Below are 12,260 nucleotides of genomic sequence, written 5' to 3' on the forward strand. Positions count from 1 at the left end.
CTTGTATTAAAAACAAAAGTGTCTTAAGGGTAGTAAAATGTCAAAAGGGGTCAGAATTGTCTGAAGGGATCTAAAGGGTCTTAAAACGTCTAAAAAGGGTCTAAAGCTCAAAGGGGTCTACCGGTTATTAAAAGATCTGAAAGGTGTGAAGGCCCAAAGGGTAGAAAGGAGGCTAAGGATCAAATAATGTATCACTTGAAAATTAAACTCAATACCTGTACTGTATGGGCGTGGCCCGAGTCGCGGTTGGTGGTGGTCACGTGGTTGGGGCTTCATATGTCACGACTCACCCACTGGGGACTTGTAGTACGAGTAGCGTCAGAAGTAGCATGTACTGTCAGTAGCAGTGGCCTGTGGGTCGTGTGCCTGTAGAGTGCATCGAGTACGTAATAAAGCGGAGTTACGGGCATCGTACGCTCACACTCCCGCTCGTGGCAATCAAGCAGGGTTGTGCTATTCCCTCGCCAGTGTCTGCCTCAGCGCACCTCTACCACGACATTACAGTTTGGTGACGAGGATGGGATCGACGTGTGCAGAGTGCCTGGTTCGCGGTCGGTATTGACTTGGAGTCTTTGGCCGGAGCGATTGGATCTCTGGAGCGGGAAACTCAGCGTAACTCGCGCGGTTCGAGTTCGACACCTGGCGAGGGTCCCAGGGAAGCGCATCGCGAGTTTCGCGTGGCCGCACGCACAGTCTTCGGTGCGGGTCGAGTCCTGCAGCCAGACGTCTCGCCGGTGCCTGCGAGTCACGTTGAGTGAACGACGGCCGCGCTCGGAGTTCGTTTTATTTCTGCTTTGCAAGCCTCGGGAATGGTTTCTGCAATGCCACGGCTAAAGGACGAGGACATTAAGTTCAGCTCAGACGCGGCGTCGGCTGTCGCACAAGCTCCGAGAGATGTCCGGGGTCTCGATGGTCGGTGCGCGGCAGATGGTCCGGAGGTCAGCGCGATGTACCAAGCGCGCACAGCCGCACGCACGGTCTTCGGTGCGGGTCGTGACCGAGCGTTGCAATGCAGTCAGTCGGACGGCGGTCTGAACACTAGGGGACGTCTACGGTGTGTGTGCCGAGAGTCATTGCCCATCATAACGATCATGAATGGCGGTGTGCGAAGCGACCCCTACGTCCCGGGTCAAGACCGACTGCCGGTACGGTGTTTTGTGCATGGCGTACACTTTTACGCCCCAGGTCGAGGCGTGCAGCCTGGGCATAGCGATCCCGGCGACCCGGAGCAGGAGATGCTGCCGATGTTGAACCTGTTTTCAATTGGTCCGAAGGTGACAAGACCAATGACAGTGGAGGTCGAGATGATCGGGGCACCGATCGTGTTTCGAGTTGAGTCCGCTCGTGCACTCCCCAGTCTACGTCTTTTTAGGGCTATCCTTGCATTGCACACGTATACCGGTGAACGCTACCGGTGGTTGGCAGGGCACACGTCTTGGTCACCCATCGAGGTCAGCGGGTTGCGCTCTCGCGGTTCGTGGTGCGAGGGGAGGGGCTCGCGGTTCCTGTTTCAGAGTTCGTACCTCCAGGTGCACCTGTGCCTCCTTCGAGACCCGAGGGCGAGGTTCTGGCGGCAGGAGCCGCGACGATGCAACATGGGCTGCCGTTCATTGCTTCCGGCGACGACGATATACGGGTCTGGAGCAACGGGAGCCATGTCAGCCGCGACGGGCTCTCGCCCTCCCGCGGCGCTCGTGGTACAGTGCACACCCGTGTCGTTCAGGCGATTTCAGCGGGGGATTGGAGCGAGCCGGTCGCGTTCAAGAAGTTTGCGGAACGCGACCATCGACGACAAGCAAGTCATCGCAACGTCGTGACAACCAAGAGGCGTACACACGATATGATTCATAAATTGCTGATTGTTGTATGTTTGATTCTCGCTGCACGAGTGATTCGATTTAGCATTGTTAAAGCAAATGCCGACAGTCCGCGTGTGAGCATGATATGTTTGGTTGGGATCAATCAATGGGATGACCGATATGATCGATGTGATGTGAAGAGCTTGAGGGCAATCGTAGCGAATTAAGAGGTCTTGCTGATCTCCAGCTGCGAGGGCAGTCCACGGTTCGCTACCCTGTCATGTGTGGGGGTTATACTGGGAGAACGCGCTGTACGAAAACGGGAGTTTGCATCTGCACAGACAATGTTCTTATTGCTTTATGGCATGACTGAATGTGATGCGTGGTTTTGTATGGGATTGCTGGGACCGCAGCCGGCTAATTGCCGGTTCGACTCGCGTGTGGGACTCAGAGATCGACTCAGAGCCGGGGCTGGCTCGCTGTTCAACGTCACCCCCACCCCTGATATTGCCAAGGTCAGACGTGCCTGGGGCCATGGAGCGCAAACCTCTGTTTTCGCCAAGGTCAGCCACAGTGGCGCCGCGGGGCTTGCAGGCTCGGGGTGTTTACCTGATTCGGTCCTGTCTGGGGGAGATGTGCCAGCTTGTCGACCGGGGGCGTTTGATGGGGCTTGTTGGCCAGGGGGCGCGGGAGGTCATCGCGACCTCGCCGGAAGGCGGGTAAGCATCAGCCACCTGGGGGCGCTTCTGCTGCGTAGTGATGCTGTGCTTCCCAACTTGCTTCTTTATATCTTTGACACGGCCAGGGTTTTGTGGTCTGTAGCCATCATTGGGTTCGTCGTGCAGTTCAGTACTCGAACACCTGTCCACTGCATTTTGGGATTCAGCTCGAAAGGATGAATGATGTGCCAAGTTAACACAGCGGCATTGAGGTGGCAGGTTGTGCAGATGAAGCACGTTTTCTTTTGTGTCGTCTCATCTGGGTTTGATTCACGGCCACACGATTGATGTCATTTTATTCCTCTTTGCTTGTTTACGTCATGGTTTTTTGTTTTCGTTTTTTTGCCAGTTGTTTTTTTTTGTATCATGGTGCCAGTGCGTTTGCTGAATGCCATTTTTGGCGCTGGTTGCTTTCTGTGTTGTAGTGCCAATGCTTTTGATTATTGTCATTTGTTTAATCATGCTTTTAGTGGGGAGGAGTGTACTGTATGGGTGTGGCCCTAGTCACGGTTGGTGGTGGTCACGTGGTTGGGGCTTCATATGTCACGACTCGCCCACTGGGGACTTGTAGTACGAGTAGCGTCAGAAGTAGCATGTACTGTCAGTAGCAGTGGCCTGTGGGTCGTGTGCCTGTAGAGTGCATCGAGTACGTAATAAAGCGGAGTTACGGGCATCGTACGCTCACACTCCCGCTCGTGGCAATAAAGCAGGGTTGTGCTATTCCCTCGCTCGTGTCTGCCTCAGCGCACCTCTACCACGACATTACAATACCTAACAATCATACTTACTGTATGTATGCTTCATGTCAAAATGAATTTAACTTTACATCATGCATTTTGCTCTCCTTTTGTTTAACGACATGATGATAATAAAAACAATAACTGTTCCAATAATATTACAATAATTGACAATCTAAAAATATTTCACAATGTAGAAGCTGGTTTATTCTTTAACTCGCAAAGGTATGTACCCGGTGCTGCCAGGCAACGCCATGTCCCTCCTCCCACCCTTCCCCCTACCTCCTCCAACTCCTTCCCCTGCCTCCTCCCACCCCTAATCCCTGCCTCCTCCCACCCTACCTCACCTCGCTCCAGATTCCCACTCTACGCATTCCCCTTCCCCTTCCCTCCTCCCACCTCCACCTTTTCTCTCCCTACTTCACCATTCCTCTCCCTCCTCTCACAACGGTACCCGGCATTGCCCTCTTCCCACCCCTTCTTCCTCGTCCTACCTCTTCCCCTGCCGCTTACCACCTCACCCCCTCCCTCCGGATTCCCACCCCACCCATTCCCCTCCCTCCTTTCACCTCGAACCTTTCTCTCCCTCCTTCACCATTCCTCTCCCTCCTCCCACAAAGGTACCCGGCGTTGCCCGGGATCTAACGTACATCTATTGGACTACCACAATTAAGCACATATTTAGAGACAAACGTTTTCTTTCCCAAGCTGCAAAATATTGAACAGAAATATCAACAAAATTTAACACATTATTACCATGCTTTTGGGTCGACAATATTGAATGTTTTCCCATCAAGGGACAGAACATATAAAATGTTTGGTGTTCCAACTCCAGAGCAGCTCACGTACAGTCGTGTCCAAAAATATTGGCACCCTTGCACCTTTTTCAAATAACTCACAATGTTCTCCAAAAATAAGTTGAAATTGACAAAACTATTTGGTCTCCACAATTCTATATTTCACTGTTAATATTACAGAACCTTTGTTTTTGATTCAGAACTTAATATAACCTTTTAAATCAGAAAATAAAAACAAATGGCGTTGACCAAATTATTAACCATTAGACAAAATAACTGCAATCAAGCGCTTCTTATAGCCATGAATGAGCTTCCTACACCTCTCGACTGGCAGTTTGACCCACTCTTCTTGTGCAAACTGCTCCTGTTTTCCCAGGTTTGAAGGGTACCTTCTCCCAACTGCTGTTTTCAGACCTCCCCACAGGTGTTCAATGGAATTTATATATGGACTCATTCTGGCCACTTCAGAACAGTCCAGCGTTTTGTCTTGAACCACTCCTGGGTGCTTTTTGAAGTGTGTTTGGGGTCATTGTCCTGCTGCAAGACCCATAACCTTCGACGGAGACCCAGCTTTCTGACACTGGGTTGAACATTGCACTCCAAAATGCCTTGGTAATCTCCTGATTTCATGATGCCATGCACACATTCAAGGCACCCGGTGCCAGAGGCAGCACAGCAACCCCAAAACATCACTGAACCTCCTCCATGTTTGACTGTAGGGAAGGTGTTCTTTTCTTTGAAGGCTTCATTTTGTTTTCTGTAAACACAGAGATGATGTGCTTTACCAAAGAGCTCCAATTTGGTGTCATCTGTCCACAGGACGTTTATCCATCAAGGATTTTGGCTTGTTCAGGTGTGTTTTGGCAAACTCCAGTCAGGCTTTCTTTTGTTTCTCTCAGCAGTGGAGTCCTCCTGGGTCTCCTACCATAGAACCAACCCTCTTTCATCGAGTTGGCGACGGATGGTGCGAGTTTAAACTGTCGTACCTTGTGTTTGAAGGTCAGCTTCAGTGTGACCAATCCTCATTTTCATAAATGCCAAGGTGAGCCAATGAAAAAAAACCCAATAATTCACAAGGTTTCGGAAAAGCGATGATAATATAAAACCAAGGCACCAAGGTGAACAACGAATCGCCAATATCTTGTGAAAAAAGCCAAGGAGTGGTCACACTGGTCAGCTTGAATCTGTTTCGCAGTTGATCGAGGCGTTTTCTCCACTATTCGAACAATCCTTCACTACAATCTTCGATCAAGTTTTCTCTTGTGGCCACGTCCAGGGAGGTTGGCTACAGTGCCATGGGCTTTAAACTTCCTGATAACATTGCGCACGGTGGACACAGGAACATCATTGTCTCTGGAGATGGACTTGTGGCCTTGAGATTGTTCATGCTTGGCTGCAATCTTGCGTCCGACTTGACCTTTGACAATTCTCTGGTTTTCTTTCTTTTCTCCATGCTCATTGCGGAACGCACAGTGACACAAAACAGCAGAATGACTCCTTTTCTCCATTCAAACTGGTTGAATGAGTGATTTTTTTTTATATTGCAGGCACCTGCAACTCACCACAGGTGCATTCAATTTTAATGTAAAGGAGAATCACCTGCTTGAAATCGAATTCTTTCCAACAACTTCTAAAAGGTGCCAATAAGATTGTCTGGGCCACTTTCGGATTTATGTGGAATAAGCTACGATTTTGTAGTTTTTCCAGCTTTTTTTGTTTTGTTTCACTGAAAACCAAAGAAATACATATGTGGATACCAAAAGATTTTTTGATTTCAACAATTTTCTGGAAGAAATGGTGCATTATTTGAAAAAAGTGCAAGGGTGCCAATGTTTTTGGCCATGACAGTGTAGTTGACCATGTGAAAAAGATATTCAAAATCAGTTTTTTATCACAATCGGGACGCACTACAAACAACTATAAGGTATAGGTCTTCTTCTTCTTCTTTCAGCTGCTCCCGTTAGGGGTCGCCACAGCGGATCATCCGTTATGATCCGCATAATGATTTGGCACAAGTTTTACACCGGATGCCCTTCCTGACGCAACCCTGGTCGCCTCTTACGAAACAGGGATATGGTACACCTATTCTAACCGGGGCATACACCGGGCCCAGTACACTGGTACTCACTTCGCCGACCTCAGAAGGATGACAGGCTGAGTCAACCTCCTGGTGTGTATTAATTCAAGCGGCCAACGGGGCTTGAACTCAGGACCTTTTGGATCCCAAGCTGCTACCCTAACCACTACGCCAACACCAGGCTAACTATACGGTATAGGTATACGGATCAAAATCGAGCGTTTTAAAATTTTCGCAATTGAGTGGAAATTTCTCAAAGAGTAAATTAATTAAAATATTATTACAAAAAATACTATACATAGGGGTCTGGATGTCTTCTTTTTTCCTGTGCAGAATAAAGCTGTCTCGATTCCTTGATAGAATGACTTAATAAGGCTGTGAGGTGCATCATTGACCGAGGGTGTGGCTGTGCTGCTGATGCAGGGCTCCTGTAGGTTGGAGGAGCAATTTGAAATTTGGCCAGGATGTCAGGGATAGCTCCCCTACTCTTCGCAAAGGACACTGCGAAGGGATCTTTAATGTCCAGCAATAAATTCTGGCAGATGTGATGCCCAGTTTAACGTCCATCTGAGGGACGGCACGCACATTGATCAATCACTCTGCCGGTGAAACACTGGGATGACAGTTTATAGCTGGGTTCAGATTCAAACCCAGGCTAGAGGGCTACGAGCGAGTGTGCGTACCTCTCGGCCATCCTGCGGTGGAGTGGGGATGCATTGCTTTTTCGCCACTGAAAACATTTTCAAATTCTCTCTTGAACTCGTAGTTCGCTTTACTCATTCTAATCCTCTAATTTATTTTGCCTTCCAAACTCCGAGAATTTCCCCACTGAGAATCGAGCCAGCATGGCTAGTTTCCCCACTGAGAAATTATCCATGCCAACTAATCACGCTGCGGGTGCTTTTGCCTGCTCTAAAATTATTTTTGTTGCAATCAATGAAGTTACACTTCGAGCATATTCCTAAATCTTTTCTTCACTCAATATAGTTGCTGGAACAATTGAAAAAGTGAAGTTCAATGCTTTGGAAATTTCACATGTTCTTGTGTAAATATGGAGGAGATGGAAGCAAAGCCTTCCTTAAATAAATACGCTTACATGCCGAGTTATAAGATTCGGTAATTACTTAATATTTTCAGAAATTCACTCCAGATTTCGACACTTATTTAGTCCAACAGATCCGATCCTCAAATCCAAAATAATATTTCGAATATATACTTTAACTAGAAGGGCACTCGGTATAGCACATACCTCCGTCACGTAATGCCTGATCCACGAGAACATATCTGGCCCATTACATTTTTTAAATATCATGCAATACATCGTTTTTGAGATATCGTGCTATATATAGTTTTTCAGCCCCATCTCAATGGTGAAGAATCACTTTTAAAATTCCAGTAGTCGGATCCGGATTCGGATCTTCACCAAAATCTAAACAATTTGTTGTGGTCACACACCCAACTTGTCCAGCAAGTTTCGTCCGAATCCGTCCATAACTTTTTGAGATATCGTGCTATATATCATTTTAGCCCAATCTCTCAATGGTGAAGAATCACGAAATAAATTATCAGATCTGGATCCGGATTCAGATCTTCACCAAAATTGCATCAATTCTTCCTTGTTACAGATCCATGTCCACCAAGTTTTATCCGAATCCGTCCACAACTTTTTGAGAAACCATGCTATATTACGTGTTAAGTCATATCTCTCAATGGTGAAGAATCACATTAAAAAAAATTCTAGTAGTCGAATCCAGATCCGGATCTTCACCAAAATCTAATCAGTTCGTCCTTGTCACACACCGAACCTGTCGACAAAATTTCATCCGTATCCGTCAACAACTTTTTGAGATATCCTGCATACAAACAAACAGACAGAAAGGGGGTGAAAACATAACGTCCTTCACCTTCTGTGGTGGAGGTAATGAGTCCGTGAGAGTAGATCGTGTTTCAAGGCAAGGCATTTTTAATCGGCCAAATCAAAATGGAGGCTAAGGCCCCTGCGAGGTGAAGTTGGGCTGACCAAGGATAAGCCTTTCATGAAGGTAAGTCATTAATTATCTTCAAAAGGGGCGTTTTAATTAACCCAATTTACCAGTTTTCATTCATGCACTTCCTTGAAGTTCCAGAGGTGTGCATGCAATGTTTGGGGCCGCTAGGTTTCATGGTTTTGTAGCTGAGTGCGCACGCACACACACACACACACACACACACACACACACACACACACACACACACACACACACACACACACACACACACACACACACACACACACACACACACACACACACACACACACACACACACACACCTGCTTTTGCAAGTCATGACGGTACAGTTGACAGGTGTCTTTCTTTTGTTTGCAATTTTGTATGCACTCTTCTTTTTCCCATTTTGTGTGATCTGCTTTCATGACAAAATATGAATATAAATACACTAATAGTTTCTGCAATGTATTAATAGTCGGCAGTGGTTGAAATCGAAGAGGTCGGGTTGAAATCGAAGAGGTCGGGAGACAGCACACAGAGAGGCTGGACATGGTGGGGGTTGTGGGTGCCTGCATGCAAGCAGGCTGGAGGAAGGCATATGGGTTGGGGCATGCATGCAGGCAAGCCTTTGCCAGGTGGATAGCAACGGTTTTAATTTTTAAATGCTCCCGCCCGATTTTACATCGAACACGGCGGTTAAGAAGAAAATGTTCCTGTTTGGGTATGTTTTATCGCCCCGGTAATGCCCTGGTACACTGCTTACCCTCCATTACACTGCATTCCCTCCCCCTCCCCTCACATTCCTTCCCTTGCCCTTACGATGCCTCCTCCTCCCCTCCCCTCATGCTGCCTCCCGCTTCTGTCGCGCTGCCTCCCTTATTCCCTCCTCTCGTGCTGACCCCACTCCATTCCCCTCGCGCTGTCGCCCCCCTCCGCTCCCCTCGCGCCGTCGCCCCCCTCCGCTCCCCTCGCGCCGTCGCCCCCCTCCGCTCCCCTCGCGCCGTCGCCCCCCTCCGCTCCCCTCGTCGCGCCGTCGCCCCCTCCGCTCCCCTCGTCGCGCCGTCGCCCCCCTCCGCTCCCCTCGTCGCGCCGTCGCCCCCTCCGCTCCCCTCGCGCCGTCGCCCTCCTCCGCTCCCCTCGCGCCGTCGCCCCCTCCGCTCCCCTCGCCCCCTCCGCTCCCCTCGCCCCCTCCGCTCCCCTCGCGCCGTCGCCCCCTCCGCTCCCCTCGCGCCGTCGCCCCCTCCGCTCCCCTCGCGCCGTCGCCCCCTCCGCTCCCCTCGCGCCGTCGCCCCCTTCCGCTCCCCTCGCGCCGTCGCCCCCCTCCGCTCCCCTCGCGCCGTCGCCCCCCCCCGCTCCCCTCGCGCCGTCGCCCCGCTCCGCTCCCCCCGCGCCGTCGCCCCCTCCGCTCCCCTCGCGCCGTCGCCCCCCTCCGCTCCCCTCGCGCCGTCGCCCCGCTCCGCTCCCCTCGCGCCGTCGCCCCCCTCCGCTCCCCTCGCGCCGTCGCCCGCTCCGCTCCCCTCGCGCCGTCGCCCCCTCCGCTCCCCTCGCGCCGTCGCCCCCTCCGCTCCCCTCGCGCCGTCGCCCCGCTCCGCTCCCCTCGCGCCGTCGCCCCCTCCGCTCCCCTCGCGCCGTCGCCCCCTCCGCTCCCCTCGCGCCGTCGCCCCCTCCGCTCCCCTCGCGCCGTCGCCCCCTCCTCCGCTCCCCTCGCGCCGTCGCCCCCCTCCGCTCCCCATCGCGCCGTCGCCCCCTCCGCTCCCCTCGCGCCGTCGCCCCTCCGCTCCCCTCGGCGCCGTCGCCCCCTCCGCTCCCCTCGCGCCGTCGCCCCTCCGGCTCCCCTCGCGCCGTCGCCCCCTCCGCTCCCCTCGCGCCGTCGCCCCCTCCGCTCCCCTCGCGCCGTCGCCCCCCTCCGCTCCCCTCGCGCCGTCGCCCCCCTCCGCTCCCCTCGGCGCCGTCGCCCCCTCCGCTCCCCTCGCGCCGTCGCCCCCCTCCGCTCCCCTCGCGCTGTGCGCCCCCCTCCGCTCCCCTCGGCGCTGTCGCCCCCCTCCGCTCCCCCTCGCGCCGTCGCCCCCTCCGCTCCCCTCGCGCCGTCGCCCCCCTCCGCTCCCCTCGCGCCGTCGCCCCCTCCGCTCCCCTCGCGCCGTCGCCCCCCTCCGCTCCCCTCGCGCCGTCGCCCCCCTCCGCTCCCCTCGCGCCGTCGCCCCCTCCGCTCCCCCTCGCGCTGTGCGCCCCCCTCCGCTCCCCTCGCGCTGTGGCCCCCCTCCGCTCCTCGCGCTGTCGCCCCCCTCCGCTCCCCTCGCGCCGTCGCCCCCTCCGCTCCCCTCGCGCCCGTGGCCCCCCCTCCGCTCCCCTCGGCGCCGTCGGCCCCCTCCGGCTCCTCGCGCTGTGGCCCCCTCCGCTCCTCGCGCTGTCGCCCCCCTCCGGCTCCTCGCGCTGTCGCCCCCTCCGCTCCCCTCGCAAACAATGGCGCCCCCTCCGCTCCCCTCGGCTGTCGCCCCCTCCGCTCCCCCTGCGCTGTGCGCCCCCCTCCGCTCCTCGCGCTGTCGCCCCCCTCCGGCTCCCCTCGGCGCTGTCGCCCCCTCCGCTCTCGGCGCTCGCCTTCTCGCCCCTCCGCTCCCCTCGCGCTGTGCGCCCCTCCGGCTCCCCTCGCTGTCGCCCCTCCGCTCCCTCGGTGCAATGGCCCCCCTCCGCTCCCCTCGCGCTGTGTGCGCCCCCTCCGCTCCCCTCGCGCTGTCGCCCCCTCCGGCTCCCCCTCGACGCTGTGGCCCCCCTCCGCTCCCCTCGACGCTGTCGCCCCCCTCCGGCTCCCCTCGCGCTGTCGCCCCCTCCGCTCCCCTCGCGCTGGCCGCCCCCCTCCAGCTCCCCCTGCCGCTGTGGCCCCCCTCCGCTCCCCTCGGCGCTGTGGCCCCCTCCGCTCCCCCTCGCCCCCTCCGCTCCCCTCGCGCTGTGCGCCCCCCTCCGCTCCCCTCGGCTGTCGCCCCCTCCGCTCCCCTCGGCGCTGTCGCCCCCTCCGCTCCCCTCGCGCTGTGCGCCCCCTCCGCTCCCCTCGACGCTGTCGCCCCCCTCCGCTCCCCTCGCGCTGTCGCCCCCCTCCGCTCCCCTCGCGCTGTGCGCCCCCTCCGCTCCCCCTCGCGCTGTCGCCCCCTCCGCTCCCCTCGCGCTGTCGCCCCCTCCGCTCCCTCGACGCTGTGCGCCCCCTCCGCTCCCCCTCGCGCCGTCGCCCGCTCCCGCTCCCCCTCGCGCCGTCGCCCCCCTCCGCTCCCTCGCGCCGTCGCCCCGCTCCGCTCCCCTCGCGCCGTCGCCCCCTCCGCTCCCCTCGCGCCGTGCGCCCCCTCCGCTCCCCTCGCGCCGTCGCCCCCCTCCGCTCCTCGCGCCGTCGCCCCCTCCGCTCCCATCGACGCCGTCGCCCCCCCCTCCGCTCCCCTCGCGCCGTCGGCTCCCCTCCGCGCTCCCCTCGCGCTGTCGCCCCCTCCGCTCCCCTCGCGCCGTCGCCCCCCTCCGCTCCCCTCGGCGCCGTCGCCCCCCCTCCGCTCCCCTCGCGCCGTCGCCCCCTCCCGCTCCCCCTCGCGCCGTCGCCCCCTCCGCTCCCCTCGACGCCGTCGCCCCCTCCCGCTCCCCCTCGCGCCGTCGCCCCCTCCGCTCCCCTCGCGCCGTCGCCCCCCTCCGCTCCCCTCGCGCCGTCGCCCCCTCCGCTCCCCTCGCGCTGTCGCCCCCCTCCGCTCCCCTCGGCGCTGTCGCCCCCCTCCGCTCCCCTCGACGCTGTCGCCCCCCTCCGCTCCCCTCGCGCCTGCGCCCCCCTCCGCTCCCCTCGCGCCGTCGCCCCCCTCCGCTCCCCTCGCGCCGTCGCCCCCCTCCGCTCCCCTCGCGCCGTCGCCCCCTCCGCTCCCCTCGCGCTGTCGCCCCCTCCGCTCCCCCTCGCGCTGTCGCCCCCCTCCGCTCCCCTCGCGCTGTGCGCCCCCTCCGCTCCCCTCGCGCTGTCGCCCCCTCCCGCTCCCCTCGCGCCGTCGCCCCCCTCCGCTCCCCTCGCGCCGTCGCCCCCCTCCGCTCCCCTCGCGCTGTCGCCCCCACCTCCGCTCCCCTCGCGCTGTCGCCCCCTCCGCTCCCCTCGCGCTGTCGCCCCCTCCGCTCCCTCGCGCTGTCGCCCCC

The 12,260-nt window shown here is 57.0% G+C and overlaps 1 protein-coding gene across 6 annotated transcripts in view; it reads right to left on the reverse strand.

Moving 5' to 3' along the window:
- Positions 1–12,260, reverse strand: part of SMARCA4 (SWI/SNF related BAF chromatin remodeling complex subunit ATPase 4) — a 186,753-nt gene that overhangs the window by 72,250 nt on the left and 102,243 nt on the right. The gene's annotated exons all lie outside the window — the stretch shown is intronic.

The sequence above is a fragment of the Eptatretus burgeri genome, chromosome 2 (genome assembly GCF_056783735.1).
Source record: "Eptatretus burgeri isolate ZD-2024b chromosome 2, Ebu_testis_v1, whole genome shotgun sequence".
NCBI classification, from domain to species: Eukaryota; Metazoa; Chordata; class Myxini; order Myxiniformes; family Myxinidae; genus Eptatretus; species Eptatretus burgeri.